Source organism: Ptychodera flava, chromosome 7 (genome assembly GCF_041260155.1).
Source record: "Ptychodera flava strain L36383 chromosome 7, AS_Pfla_20210202, whole genome shotgun sequence".
Lineage (NCBI taxonomy): Eukaryota > Metazoa > Hemichordata > Enteropneusta > Ptychoderidae > Ptychodera > Ptychodera flava.
Window position 1 is genome coordinate 32421115 of NC_091934.1, and position 14774 is coordinate 32435888.

The window sequence follows — 14774 nt, forward strand, 5'->3', positions numbered from 1 at the left end:
AACTTGCCAACTTACTTGACAACTTTCATGGGTGGAAGTTGGCGGGGGCCTCTGCCAACTTTACAACTTTTCTTGAACTTGGCGGGGGCCTCTGCCAACTTGCCAACTTACTTGCCAACTTTCATGGGTGGAAGTTGGCGGGGCCTCTGCCAACTTGCCAACTTACTTACTTGCCAACTTTCATGGGTGGAAGTTGGCGGAGGCCTCTGCCAACTTGCCAACTTACTTGCCAACTTTCATGGGTGAAGTTGGCGGGGGCCTCTGCCAACTTGCCAACTTACTTACTTGCCAACTTTCATGGGTGGAAGTTGGCGGGGGCCTCTGCCAACTTGCCAACTTACTTACTTGCCAACTTTCATGGGTGGAAGTTGGCGGGGGCCTCTGCCAACTTGCCAACTTACTTACTTGCCAACTTTCATGGGTGGAAGTTGGCGGAGGCCTGTGCCAACTTGCCAACTTACTTGCCAACTTTCATGGTGGAAGTTGGCGGGGGCCTCTGCCAACTTGCCACTTACTTACTTGCCAACTTTCATGGGTGGAAGTTGGCGGGGCCTCTGCCAACTTGCCAACTTACTTGCCAACTTTCATACATGGAAGTTGGCGGGGGCCTCTGCCAACTTGCCAACTTACTTACTTGCCAACTTTCATGGGTGGAAGTTGGCGGGGCCTGTGCCAACTTGCCAACTTACTTACTTGCCAACTTTCATGGGTGGAAGTTGGCGGAGGCCTATGCCAACTTGCCAACTTACTTGACAACTTTCATCAGGGAAGTTGGCAGAGGCCTGTGCCAACTTGCCAACTTACTTGCCAACTTTCATGGGTGGAAGTTGGCGGGGGCCTCTGCCACTTGCCAACTTACTTCTGCCAACTTTCATGGGTGGAAGTTGGCGGGGGCCTCTGCCAACTTGCCAACTCTTACTTGCCAACTTTCATGGGTGGAAGTTGGCGGGGGCCTCTGCCAATTGCCAACTTACTTGCCAACTTTCATGGGTGGAAGTTGGCGGGGCCTCTGCCACTTGCCAACTTACTTACTTGCCAACTTTCATGGGTGGAAGTTGGCGGGGGCCTCTGCCAACTTGCCAAACTTACTTGCCAACTTTCATGGGTGGAAGTTGGCGGGGGCCTCTGCCAACTTGCCAACTTACTTACTTGCCAACTTTCATGGTGGAAGTTGGCGGAGGCCTCTGCCAACTTGCCAACTTACTTGCCAACTTTCATGGGTGGAAGTTGGCGGGGGCGTCTGCCAACTTGCCAACTTACTTACTTGCCAACTTTCATGGGTGGAAGTTGGCGGGGGCCTCTGCCAACTTGCCAACTTACTTGCCAACTTTCATGGGTGGAAGTTGGCGGGGGCCTGCCAACTTGCCAACTTACTTACTTGCCAACTTTCATGGGTGGAAGTTGGCGGGGGCCTCTGCCAACTTGCCAACTTACTTGCCAACTTTCATGGGTGGAAGTTGGCGGGGGCCTCTGCCAACTTGCCAACTTACTTACTTGCCAACTTTCATGGTGGAAGTTGGCGGGGGCCTCTGCCAACTTGCCAACTTACTTACTGCCAACTTTCATGGGTGGAAGTTGGCGGGGGCCTCTGCCAACTTGCCAACTTACTTGCCAACTTTCATGGGGAAGTTGGCGGGGCCTCTGCCAACTTGCCAACTTACTTCTTGCCAACTTTCATGGGTGGAAGTTGGTGGAGGCCTGTGCCAACTTGCCAACTTACTTGCCAACTTTCATGGCTGGGAAGTTGGCGGGGGCCTCTGCCAACTTGCCAACTTACTTACTTGCCAACTTTCATGGGTGGAAGTTGGCGGGGGCCTCTGCCAACTTGCCAACTTACTTTCTTGCCAACTTTCATGGGTGGAAGTTGGCGGGGGCCTCTGCCAACTTGCCAACTTACTTGACAACTTTCATGGGTGGAAGTTGGGGGGGCCTCTGCCAACTTTCCAACTTACTTTCTTGCCAACTTTCATGGGTGGAAGTTGGCGGAGGCCTGTGCCAACTTGCCAACTTATTTGCCAACTTTCATACTGGGAAGTTGGCGGGGGCCTCTGCCAACTTGCCAACTTACTTACTTGCCAACTTTCATGGGTGGAAGTTGGCAGGGGCATCTGCCAACTTGCTAACTTACTTGCCAACTTTCATGGGTGGAAGTTGGCAGGGGCCTGCGCCAACTTGCCAACTTACTTACTTGCCAACTTTCATGGGTGGAAGTTGGCGGAGGCCTCTGCCAACTTGCCAACTTACTTGCCAACTTTCATGGGTGGAAGTTGGCGGGGGCCTCTGCCAACTTGCCAACTTACTTACTTGCCAACTTAAATGGATGGAAGTTGGCGGGGGCCTCTGCCAACTTGCCAACTTACTTACTTGCCAACTTTCATGGGTGGAAGTTGGCAGAGGCCTGTGCCAACTTGCCAACTTACTTGCCAACTTCCATACCGGGAAGTTGGCGGGGCATCTGCCAACTTGCCAACTTACTTACTTGCCAACTTTCATGGGTGGAAGTTGGCGGGGGCCTCTGCCAACTTGCCAACTGCATGAAAGTTGGCAAGTAAGTAAGTTGGCAAGTTGTCAGAGGCCCCCGCCAACTTCCCCATTGAAAGTTGGCAAGTAAGTTGGCAAGTTGGCAGAGGGTCCCACAAACTTGCCAACTTCCACAACTTGGCAAAGGGCGCCACCAACTTCCACGCATGAAAGTTGGCAAGTAAGTAAGTTGGCAAGTTGGCAGAGGCCCCCGCCAACTTCCCCATTGAAAGTTGGCAAGTAAGTTGGCAAGTTGGCAGAGGGTCCCATGAACTTGTCAACTTCTGCAAGTTTGCTATTGAATTATGTAACAGACGATAGCCACCGACTTGGTATTTCAGAGTTTGAAGTTGTACCCAAGAGGGGGAAGTTGGTCGACGAAACCTGAAACTTGTACATTCTGCATATCATTAGCATCTTATTGTCGGCTACATTGACTGTCTGCTGGAAGTTGGCGGGGGCCTGTGCCAACTTGCCAACTTACTTGCCAACTTTCATGGGTTGAAGTTGGCGGGGGCCTCTGCCAACTTGCCAACTTACTTTCTTGCCAACTTTCATGGGTGGAAGTTGGCGGGGGCCTGTGCCAACTTGCCAACTTACTTACTTGCCAACTTTCATGGGTGGAAGTTGGCAGGGGCCTCTGCCAACTTGCCAACTTACTTACTTTCCAACTTTCATGGGTGGAAGTTGGCGGGGGCCTCTGCCAACTTGCCAACTTACTTGCCAACTTTCATGGGTGGAAGTTGGCGGAGGCGTGTGCCAACTTGCCAACTTACTTGCCAACTTTCATGGGTGGAAGTTGGTGGAGGCCTCTGCCAACTTGCCAACTTACTTGCCAACTTTCATGGGTGGAAGTTGGCGGGGGCCTCTGCCAACTTGCCAACTTACTTGCCAACTTTCATGGGTGGAAGTTGGCGGGGGCCTCTGCCAACTTGCCAACTTACTTACTTGCCAACTTAAATGGATGGAAGTTGGCGGGGGCCTCTGCCAACTTGCCAACTTACTTACTTGCCAACTTTCATGGGTGGAAGTTGGCAGAGGCCTGTGCCAACTTGCCAACTTACTTGCCAACTCCATTACTTGCCAACTTTCATGGGTGGAAGTTGGCGGAAGCCTGTGCCAACTTGCCAACTTACTTACTTGCCAACTTTAATTGGTGGAAGTTGGCAGAGGCCTCCGCCAACTTCCCCATTGAAAGTTGGCAAGTAAGTTGGCAAGTTGGCAGAGGCCCCCGCCAACTTCCACCAATTAAAGTTGGCAAGTAAGTAAGTTGGCAAGTTGGCAGAGGCCCCCGCCAACTTCCCATTAAAAGTTGGCAAGTAAGTTGGCAAGTTGGCAGAGGCCCCCGCCAACTTCCCCATTGAAAGTTGGCAAGTAAGTTGGCAAGTTGGCAGAGGGTCCCAAGAACTTGCCAACTTCCACAAGTTTGCTATTGAATTATGTAACAGGCGATAGCCACCGACTTGGTATTTCTGAGTTTGAAGTTGTACCCAAGAGGGGGAAGTTGGTCGACGAAACCTGAAACTTGTACATTCTGCATATCATTAGCATCTCATTGTCGGCTACATGGGCTGTCTGCCGAGTTTGCAGCCCTGGTGAATCTTGAGCACATCTTGAAACCACAACATTTCTGTGACAGACACATTTTATGTTATCAAGATGGTTTATTTTTGTGAAATTTTGATATATTATCAAACAGGCCACAGTATTTTTTAAAACACTCGTCAAAGAGACTTTCATGTAAAATTCTGTTAATTGGTTTGCTTGTCCTGAGCAAAGTCAAAAACAAACTACCATTACAAATCCTGGCAACTATTGCTTCTGACACAGTTGTGTACTCGTATTGGAATGTCCATTCTGAACTCTCTGAATGTCACCATTATTTCTTAATATCAAATACTCCAAAAAAAACAATATTGAAGTTTTCATAATCCGACAGCCCGATTTCAATTTTTAAAGGGGCAGGTTATTTATCAGCTTTATCTGAAAAGCAAATTAACAACCTGATAACAGTTTTAATTCACGAACAAAGGACTAACACTGCATGAAAACTGGATGTCAACAAGAACTAATACTAGAACCAGGGATTGAGGACTTCCCCTTTTTAAAATCCATCAAACTGACGAAATGTTCATATCCACTGACCTACAATCATGAAAAATGAAATGCAATGGGTGATTGAGTCGACATGCATGTTGCAAGTAGATCTATGTATGAATGATCAATGTGAACATGTTGCCCGTTTTATACAGGCACGTACTGGTACATGAAATTAGCTGTAAAGATAGTGAAAATATGTCAGGAACTACTGCACAGGCATGGCTCTTCCAGAACATAATGCTCAACGACAAAATATGATCGAATGATAAATATTGCAGTAATAAGCATTTACACTAGAAATCAAATACAAATAAGTTGATCGGCAGCTATCATAATTATGAACCTATGAAATGCCTGGTACAAAAAAAAAATCGTACATACACATGTAAAACAAATTACATGAGCACATATACTGAGTGACAGAAGAGGATAAGGAAAGAGTTGTATTTTGCTTAAAATGGAAAGCCTGGAATTACAGTACTTCAATTTTGAAGAAATATAGGCTAGTTATCTGATGTGTAATTGTGCTGTTCAAGTCAGGAATTGAATGGCAGGCAGAAATTCCATTCCATAGCTTGATACAGCTTGTATAGGCACTCGACATGCACAGGCGAATGCATATTCTTTGACATTTGATGTTTGCCATTGCTAAAATTTTCTACCGAATAACTTGATTTAGGCTTTCTCTCTCCCCCAACAGACATTGCCCACACGGAAACATCTCGGCACTTGCTTCTAAAGTTGGAAACATTGCTTCTGAGCTCGGCAAGATTCAGTATTAGAAGCTCTATCACTGAGTCATAGTCCATACAATGACAGAGACATACCTTGTACATCATTTGTGAAACTTTTGCCGTTGAAAAATTCCACCCCTTCATTTGCACTTAAAAAGAAAAACACTGTTCCCCTAGGCATGCCTGAAATAACAAAAGAACCTATTTATTGTACTAGTTGCTGTATTTGCTAGATAAATGTGAACTTATTTAACACTATACACAAACAGTCATGATTGACAGCCGTTTAAACATCAGATAAACATTATCTTCCATGGATTGTACTGCTCATCGTGGTACTGCGTCCAGTTTTCAACACTAGCAGACCTTTTAGTCGCTGCAAATTTCTTCTGCGTCACTGATTTTCCAGGAGAGGTCCACATTTCATCCATTTTGAAGGTAAATTTTCTGTCAAAAATCCATCTGCTGTCTTTCAAGCTGAAGGTAGGCGGAATACTTGCCATTCCAACTTGACCTATATATCCACTTGAATCATGGAATGCAGCCGCACAATGTAATTATCGGTTGTGCAAGGTACATCAAAGACAGGTTGCTGCTACCATACTGTGCCAGTGTTTTATAATTTTCACAAAAATTTGTTCAAATGTTGTGACAGCAAAACATTTTACTATTGATCTCCAGTTTTACTCTTCCCTGAATTTACATGCACTGTGTGCTTTTGAGCTGCATAGAAATCGGATGAAATGAAGGAAACAAACAATTTCCTGAACCCAGATGTTGACTATAAAGAAAACCAAGCATGCGTCGAGCCATATAAAATGTTGGCACTATACAAAATCCAAGGCATTTGAAAGGCTTCAAATTGACTTATAGATACTAAACTGTGCAACAAAATGCAGCCATCAAGGATATGTTGGTTTGCTGTGTCTTTGCTCAGGTTAGGATTCGTACTTGTATATAAATTGTTTAGGAACCTTGAACCCGTTTTGTTTGCCTCACATAGGATTTCATTGATATGTAGGGGCTGGGTGGGGGGGTTTGGGGTTGGAGGGTGGATAAAGTAATGTGACTAGGGAACCTCCCTGTAAAACGTACCTGATGCCAGCCTTCACAAAAATGCTACTTTGTCTTATAGTGTCCATACACAATCAACCATATAACTCTGAAACGTAAATTACTTTATGACAAACAGGAGTTGTCAGTTTATGATTGATTGTGTAAATATCCAAGCATTTGGACTTGACGATAAAAATAAGAAAAAGAATCGGTAATTGTGTAATCTCTCCAGTTCTACTGCATTGGGAAAATATAAATGGTCGGGCATCAACTGATTAAATGTGAGATAGATTGAAAACAATTAAGTGAGGGCAAGTGAGTGTTTGGGGACAGGTTCAAAGATTACAAGTCTCATTAGAAATAGGTAGTGGTACTCATTGCTGATCTGTTCCTGAGGTCAAAGGGCAATTGGATGCAGGACCCAGAAAACACAGAGGAGGTAGAGCTGTTGAGGAGTGTCAAAAGGTCATGAAAATGACAGCCTGCTTTCAAAGTCTGTGCAAATGTGCCTCTGTCAGCAATCTTAACCTGGTGCTTTTTTCACCCAGATGTTTTTATCTCATCTTGAAGGAGTGTTGTACCTCCTTATGATGGTGGCTTGGGTTTTCTTGGTGTATTAACTAAGTATTTTTGGTATTCCACTTCTTGTTAGAGGGAGTAGCTTGAATTAGTTCAAGGAAGTGATGTTTTCTTTTACATGTCAAATGTGTCATTTTATTCTCTTTGCACAAGAGACTGAGTGGGCTAGTACAAGTTGTATTAAGGTAGTATGCACCTCGAAAGTGAAAGACTTAAACTTATGCTCAAACTTTCCTTGAGGAATCTTTCAACCATTCTCTTTCAAAATCAAAAATAAAAATCTGGGGTCAACGCGCAAATTTTTGTACTAAGGAAACAAATAACTCAAGATATTATGATATTTAAAATTCAAAATGGCCACCATCCCTGTGCTAAAATTTTCGAATTTCAAAAAATTAAGCTGGTGAGAAGTTTTCTTACACCGAAAGCTTTAAAATGAACCCCCACCAGTGGTAGATCAGAAAAGAATTATAAAAGTTTGAGAGTCGAAATATCTGTCCCTGAGGCATGTTCTACCTTAACTCATACTGCTTCTTGTGTGAATACATGTACATGTATCAAACTTTCTCTGTTTTAAGATGCTGTGACACATATGGATAATCATGAAAACAAAGCAGTTACCAAGAAAAACATAATTATGTAATAAATAAATGAATTTCAGATTGATTTGCTCAGTGCTTTGATATGGAAGATCCTGAAAATTTGGACAGGCAGAAAATAGAATCGGCATATTAGCTGTAAACTGCGGCCCTGTCATTGCGGGAATGCCTGTTGTCTAGAACAAAATGGCAACCATCTCCCAGTTCATCTGACCTCCGACCCATAGAAACCATGAATAACAACCAAAAACCGGCATCGTGTCCAAGTTTTATCCACTTTTGATAGTTTTTGATCGTTTTTGATCTAAAACAATTCCCGCTGTGTAGACCCTAATACTGAACAGAATCCCATGAGTGTGCGAGTTGAGGTAATGATGGCACAGTAATGTGTGAGGTATTGGTCAACGAGGAATACAACTTGTCAAGATTATATTATCTTTTTTTTTCATATGAGATTCTACTCGGAGAACCGTCATTGAAAATTGCACAGAAATACGATGAATCTCAAAAGGACATCAACATTAACTTTTTATCTGTTGTTCAATATTTTGACTCCGTGGATTACATTTGTGGTAAACAAGATTTTCCTGTCTTTAATACTTACAGTACTCCCTGAAGCGAGGTGAAAACCAGGTATTTAGCCTGTCAACACAGCCTGTGTCTGTGTAATGGGCATTGTTATCGTGAATAGAGAAGTGATTTTGACAGTGTACATGTGCACTGAGTTTACATGTTCTGTGTTCTGATGATTGAAAGTCACTGTACCGTCCATGTTGATTGCTATACAGGAGTTTTTTAAGAATTGTGGTAGAATAGGGCTGATTTGTAATAGTGTCCCAGTTTCAACACATGTATCCAAAATTTTTGTTCCTGAAAATTTTAACGAAACATGGAAATTACTCTTGCACGAAGGATAAAATCGGTTCTTTGCTACCGCGTGACATGGTTGAGACTATAAAACTCACATGTCAAAGGATCTTACCACAAGCTGCAATAATCGAGTATGGATGCACAGAGACAGAATTTGTCTGCATGTCTGTCAACAGGGACAAAGGTAGCACACACATTGCTTGAGGTATTAGGCAACAAACCTACGATTACAATCAGTGCTGTGCCCGTACAGTGTCAGCATACAAGTTGCACATAGCAATCAAAAGAAGACTTTATGAACACCTGGGGAACTTAGTGGACTCAGTAGAAAGCACCATTTTAATAACACATTTGCTGAGTTTATGACAGTTTTCAAGTTGAGGGAAAGTTAGTTATCCCAAATGTACCTTAAAAAAAAATTGATTCAGAAGTAGTCGTGTCTCTGGAGTGACAAAGAACAGCAAAACATAGCATTGAAAACCTTCATTCATTTTCATTCTCTCAGTTAAACTCTTTTTGTTATTTCATTGAACATGAAACTTTTTACTCTGATAACTTCAATTATAACTTTAGTAGTTCATTTGAATGAATGAACTCATGAGAAAGATGGCCGCGGGTCCATGACAGCATATGCTTGACTAATGAGGGCGCTCTTTATGCCAGCATGAAGTCAGTTTTTACTCAGTTTACACATATCGATGACAACTTCAATATTTCTAAAAGACTTTCCCAGGATTTGTAAGGAACCCCCACCATTCTGTGTATGCAATGATGCGACAATCAACATTAAGTTTTAAATTTGTTCTTCAATATTTTGACTCGGTGGATTACATTTGTGGTAAACAAGAGTTTCCTGTCTTACTTACAGTATTCCCTAAAGCGAGGTGAAATCAGCATACACTTTTGAAATGAAAGGAAAGGAAAATTTTCTGCACACTCACATGCCGGGAACCTGTACAACTGTGCGCACACTCACATAAGTGAATGCACGCAGACATAACATAGGTACTACACATGCACGTACTTCAGGCATATCTGTTCCATGTGCACCATGGCTGCCTGAAAAGTTACCAAAAATAGATGGTTTTCTAGAGGAAATAAATCTTGAAAATAACTAATGTAAACTCGATAACTTTAGTGTGTCATTGTCAAATCATTGCATATACAGATTGGTGTAGTTCTTTGCAAATCCTAGCAGCAAAGGTTTAGAATATTTAAGGGGAATCATCAATAATTAACAAAACTATGAAAAGTTTCGACTGTGTTGTATTGATTTGCCAGTTGCCAAGAATATTTGCTTTTCTTGAGGAAATAAATCCTGGGATATGAAGAATCTAACTTCAAGAACAAAAGTTTGTGTATACTGTAGTTTATGCAGAGAATTTCAATATAATTTTCTCCAAATGTTGTTTTGTCAATCTTGCAGTGCCCTCAGTATTTCTGTACATCTCAGGTACATTTTACTTTTGACCGCAAGAACAAACTGGCAATATACACCATTCATGTGACACATTTTTAAAACATTGCAGGTACACTACAAGTAAATGACATTTGGAGTCAGCAGGTACTCAGACTCCAAAAAATCCCAGAACAACATGTTTTCATGACTACTTTATGACTCATTTTTGGTGCACTTTTTGTAGAATTACCTTGGGCGTCCCCCAAATTTTCAAAATAATCGTAGGTCAGCTCTGTTTGTGGCAGGTTGAAAGCCAGGGTTACTGAGTAACTGAGTGTTTATGTCGTGCCTTCCAGACGAGCACCAGAAATAGTTTTGCAGGCTTGATAATTCTGATCGATACCCATACAATGGAAGTTACACAGAGGCAAAATATATTGACACCAAAACAGCATAAGGATATAGGTACATTTGCAGTCAAGCATTCAAGATTTTATTGGTAGTCATAGATTTTCACATCAATAGTTCATCGTAAACTATTTCTAGGACAGCTTTGCATATATACTGGTACAGCAGATAAAGTCTTGAGGGACATTAATAACTGTAATCTTTGATAAGATTTTCACTATTTTTGTTCCGTAAAGTAAGCACACTTCTTCTTGTATTTCAAAATACATACCATCAGTCTTGCAAATATATAAAAACATTATTGACAAAAAATTGAGGTCAAGACTAGAAGTTCAGTTGCCGATAACAACGTTGGACTTCAAATATACATGTACCTGTACATTCAAGTATATAGAGTACTGACTGTGTGGATAGGTTGAAGATGAGGCATTTTGACATGAGTGTCAATGTAGAATAAGAAACTGTGTTTTCAGAACAAAGATAATACGTGACAAGTACAGCTAATGGAGCTGTAACCCCCTTCTCCACAATGGTTTCGCCCAAACCCTTTTGTATCAGTGGTGGTTGTAGGCCTGTTTTCTGGCAATGGAGGGTAGGGAGGGGGGGGGGTGAACAGAGTAAACAATAGAGAGTTGTCATGTCACTCTCAGTTCAAGACAAAATAACTGTGTTATCACCAGTCCCTGTGTAAGTAACCAACAAAGACGATAAGCAAATAATATCACCGCAGCATTGATAGAAAGATTGACATTTTAGATATTCTGAAGACATTGTCTTGGGGGTAATTTCTCTCTCAAAAAAAAATCTTTTGTGACATACTCATCTTTCAATTCTGAGCCATGCAGTGTTTGTATGAATACAAGCTATAGTCAATTTGACATCACATCTGTACCAGCTGCCTTGCTGCAGTGTACACTGATAAACTTAGTTTTCATACAAGCAGTTAACAGTTGAGTTCACCCTCTCCCCCCCCCCCCAAGAAAAATTAACCCTGTATACTACATGTGTTGTCATTGATGCCTTCTGATTAAAACCCCCACCCCAGAAAACTCATTCTCAAATTTCTATTGTGTCACAGCGTTGATTTTTGTTAATTTTTAAATGTATGTAAAGTGCTTTTCAGGGAGGCTCACAGACATCTGCAGTATGGTTCAACCTAAACTGAAGGCCTTTGCTGAAATTTAAACCACCAAGGAAATTCACTTCCATTGATTGAATTTCTTTTTCTCATCGGAAAGGTTTACTGAAATTGAAAAATGAGGAATATGGGATGCCTCCCATCAAGGAGAAGCAATTTCAATAACAGTCATTTTAAAACGCTTATCTAATCTTAATGTTTCTTTGTAATGTTGAATCTTGAAGATCTCATGGATGTAATGAATTCGCCAATCAGATTCTCCCAGACTTTCTCCTGTTTTGGTTCCCCAGCCTGACCTTTTCACTTTCACAGTTTCTCATTTACTGTTGTAGTCCTGTTCCTTCCATTTTCTTCCCTCTAGATTCAAACAGTTCCCTTCTATAGTATCACCCCCATTCTGCATACATGAGTCTAACCATTCTCATGACAAACAATTGGATCAATCCAAAATTGTTCATAAAAAGGGTAGTGACAGTGTTCATAAGGATATGTTACAATGTGGGCAATTCCGCTGAGGCATAATAAAAAAAAACACAGAAAGATAAAATACCTCATGCTTTTGTGGCTCACATTTACTCGTCCTCTACGTGAGCGCCGTAGAAATTTGCAAGCCTCAAACAATTGATGTGCATCTGTGAGTCTACGGGAAAAGGATTGATGCCGTAGAAGATGTGATTGGAAGAAAAGATAGCTAAATCTAAGGAAATTGGTTTATTAATTCTTAAACGTGTTCCACAGATAGGATTGCCTTTTGTCAGAATAGTCCCCAAGCACAATTCTCAAACACTACTTTACTTTTGCAAGGGGAGATAACGTTTCATTTCTCAAATATCAGATCTGGATTATGAGGAGAGCGAAATAATTGAAATCTCGCTCTGAGGGATGTTTGGGATCATTCTGTGTGCATCCTTTTACAAAATTGATTTGAAACTTGATTCGTTCTGTAATGTGGAAAATTACGTGAATCATTATCTGGAACCTTTGTGTGTATTGATCTTTGTTTCTTTGTTTTATGATTTATTCTTTCCGAAAAAAAAAAAAAATTCAACTGACTGCAGCATCTGGTAGTTGCCCTAATGAAATGTCGTCTTTTTTAAGATTGTAATCTTTGACTAGAAATGTATCAAGCAGAAATTAAGATGAAATCCACTGTCAAAGAATTGTGACTTAGTATTCATCAACGTTATAGATCCTTGTAAAGCAGGCATATCTAGTTTTCAAAAATTGATAAAAAAGAGGGCAAATGTACAAAGTCTTGGAAGCGTTAAGCCAATTGGTCGGCTTAAACTCATACTGAATTATTTCCAAACTGCCAAACAGGTTGAGATAAGCCCTAGTTTCAGACTCTGCAAGTTACTGTAGATAATGAGTTTCTACCAATCAGATTCAACCTTCTAAGCCGCTGTACATTGACAGGAAACAAGATTCAGTAACTTTTGTTGCCAGTAAACTCCGGTTTCACAACAAAAGAAGATCCTTAAAACAAGGCTTGAGGTGGGAAAGAAAGATACTTGTAGTTCCTCCGCGTATGACTTTGTCTTCTGGTGACAATCATACTTAGGATTTTGATCCGAAACTTGATACAACCAAGCGCATAAATATTTTATAACGTCCAGGATTTGTCCAAGAGCTATGATAGTTTTCCAGAAATCTTTCAAAACATCAAAGTACCTACCGCGGCTCCACTGAAAGATATTTCGTCAACTAGTTTGGCCAAACAGAAGATTTCTCTTGTTTCCAATACGAAATAGCAGGCCAAGTTTTCCTTTGTATGGTACTGGTAAAAATACCAAATTTTAGCTTAGGTTTTGTTAGACTGCAACTTTTGTCTGATTTTCTGAAGAAGCAAACGCCTTTTATGTGATAATCTATGTCAACTATGCTGTCATATTATTGAGTGGCCTTGCTGCAGTACACAATATGATATTCAAGTTGATATTGCGTAATTTGAAAATATCGTTTCATGTTTGAATTTCAGAAGGCTGATCATCAATTTCTGTTTTGTTCTATCAACTTTAAGATGAAAATCACTTTGGATAAATTGAAAAAAAATAGTGTGTGTGTAATCTTGAAGAGACATTTCTCTCTGTCATAATTGTGAGAGACATGTTGTATTTAAGTGCTTCAGCTCAGAAAATTGATATTTTGCTAAAAGTCATGTGAAGATTTGATCATTTTGATGTCACCCTCAGATATGTATACCTTTATTTACAAAAATAAAGTTTGTGAAAATAAATTATTCAAAAAATGGTACAGCCACAAAGTGCAGTCAGACTCTGTAGAGCCTCGGTTTTGTGTACGGCAGGTATGACACCATCAGTTTGCGGCTTCTCTTCTTGAATGTTGCCTCACTTTGAAATAAATAGACCTGTTTCTAATCCAATTGGGCGATTGTGATCTTAGTATCTGAAACATTTCACAACTCTTCACTTTATTATGCATTTGATATAGCAAGCTCTTAACTCATTGTACCAGACTTTAGCAGCTCTAACAGCAAGATTTAAGCACCAGCTCATTATGGAAAATTTTGAAATAAAAAGATATGTACACATAGTATTTAAACCTGTGCATGTTCATGACACTTACAAAATTCAATTCCACGGATATTATGGATAATAAATCAATATAATATCAAATTAAATTTAGCCAGAAATGTCATGAATTCATAAAACACGCTATAAAATAAACTAGTCAATGACATGTACACCAACAGTGCAATAATGCTTGAAATCAAATACCATTCATCCTAGGTAATATTTGCAGTTTCAATAAAGGTCATCAGATCCGGACGTCATGGGAAATGTTCACACCAAAAGTTACAGTTGATGTCTCCAGGTTACCTGTCAGTAACCTTTGAAACACTGAAACACTTCACGTCGTTTATTGTCTTCCAAATGTCAGCTCCAATCACGGCCGAGCTGAGAGATGAAATATCGGAGGTGGTATAAATGTTACACCTTTCAAAATTGATCCGCTTTCTCTCCTACTCTCCCGATGAATCCCTGTGAAATTAAAAGATGTCACAGCTGGTGCTGGTCGTTCCAGGACCCCCCAAGTTGCAGCTTCTTGGCAACATTCTGGACAGCGATGACTGTGATTGGTGCTTACTAGACTGGCAAATGACAGAAGCTTATGAGTTCTGTGGATAGTTTAACGAGGGAGATAGCAATTCCCCCGTCGCAAGACTCCAATATTGGTACTTAACCGGTCTGCTAAATCGACTGTCTTTCTTAATTTTATAGACGGCTGAGATCAGTTGATTCCCTTAATGTCGTATTATTCCTGACAAAACTTTTCAATTTTCGCACCCGTCTTTGAACAGTTTTGTGAACTTTTGAATAAATCAAAAGCCCGATACATCATCATGTACA

The 14774-nt window shown here is 41.0% G+C and overlaps 1 protein-coding gene across 2 annotated transcripts in view; it reads left to right on the top strand.

Annotated features, from left to right (window-relative positions):
• Window positions 1-14774, top strand: part of LOC139137306 (D-glucuronyl C5-epimerase B-like) — a 149407-nt gene that overhangs the window by 25546 nt on the left and 109087 nt on the right. The window contains exon 1 of one of the 2 annotated variants that reach the window (XM_070705326.1): window positions 5664-5792. The exons of the other annotated variant lie outside the window; for it this stretch is intronic. The gene's annotated coding sequence lies outside the window, so the exon portion shown is untranslated. Of the gene's footprint in view, window positions 1-5663; window positions 5793-14774 lie in introns of those variants that run through there. 2 annotated transcript variants of the gene reach the window in all.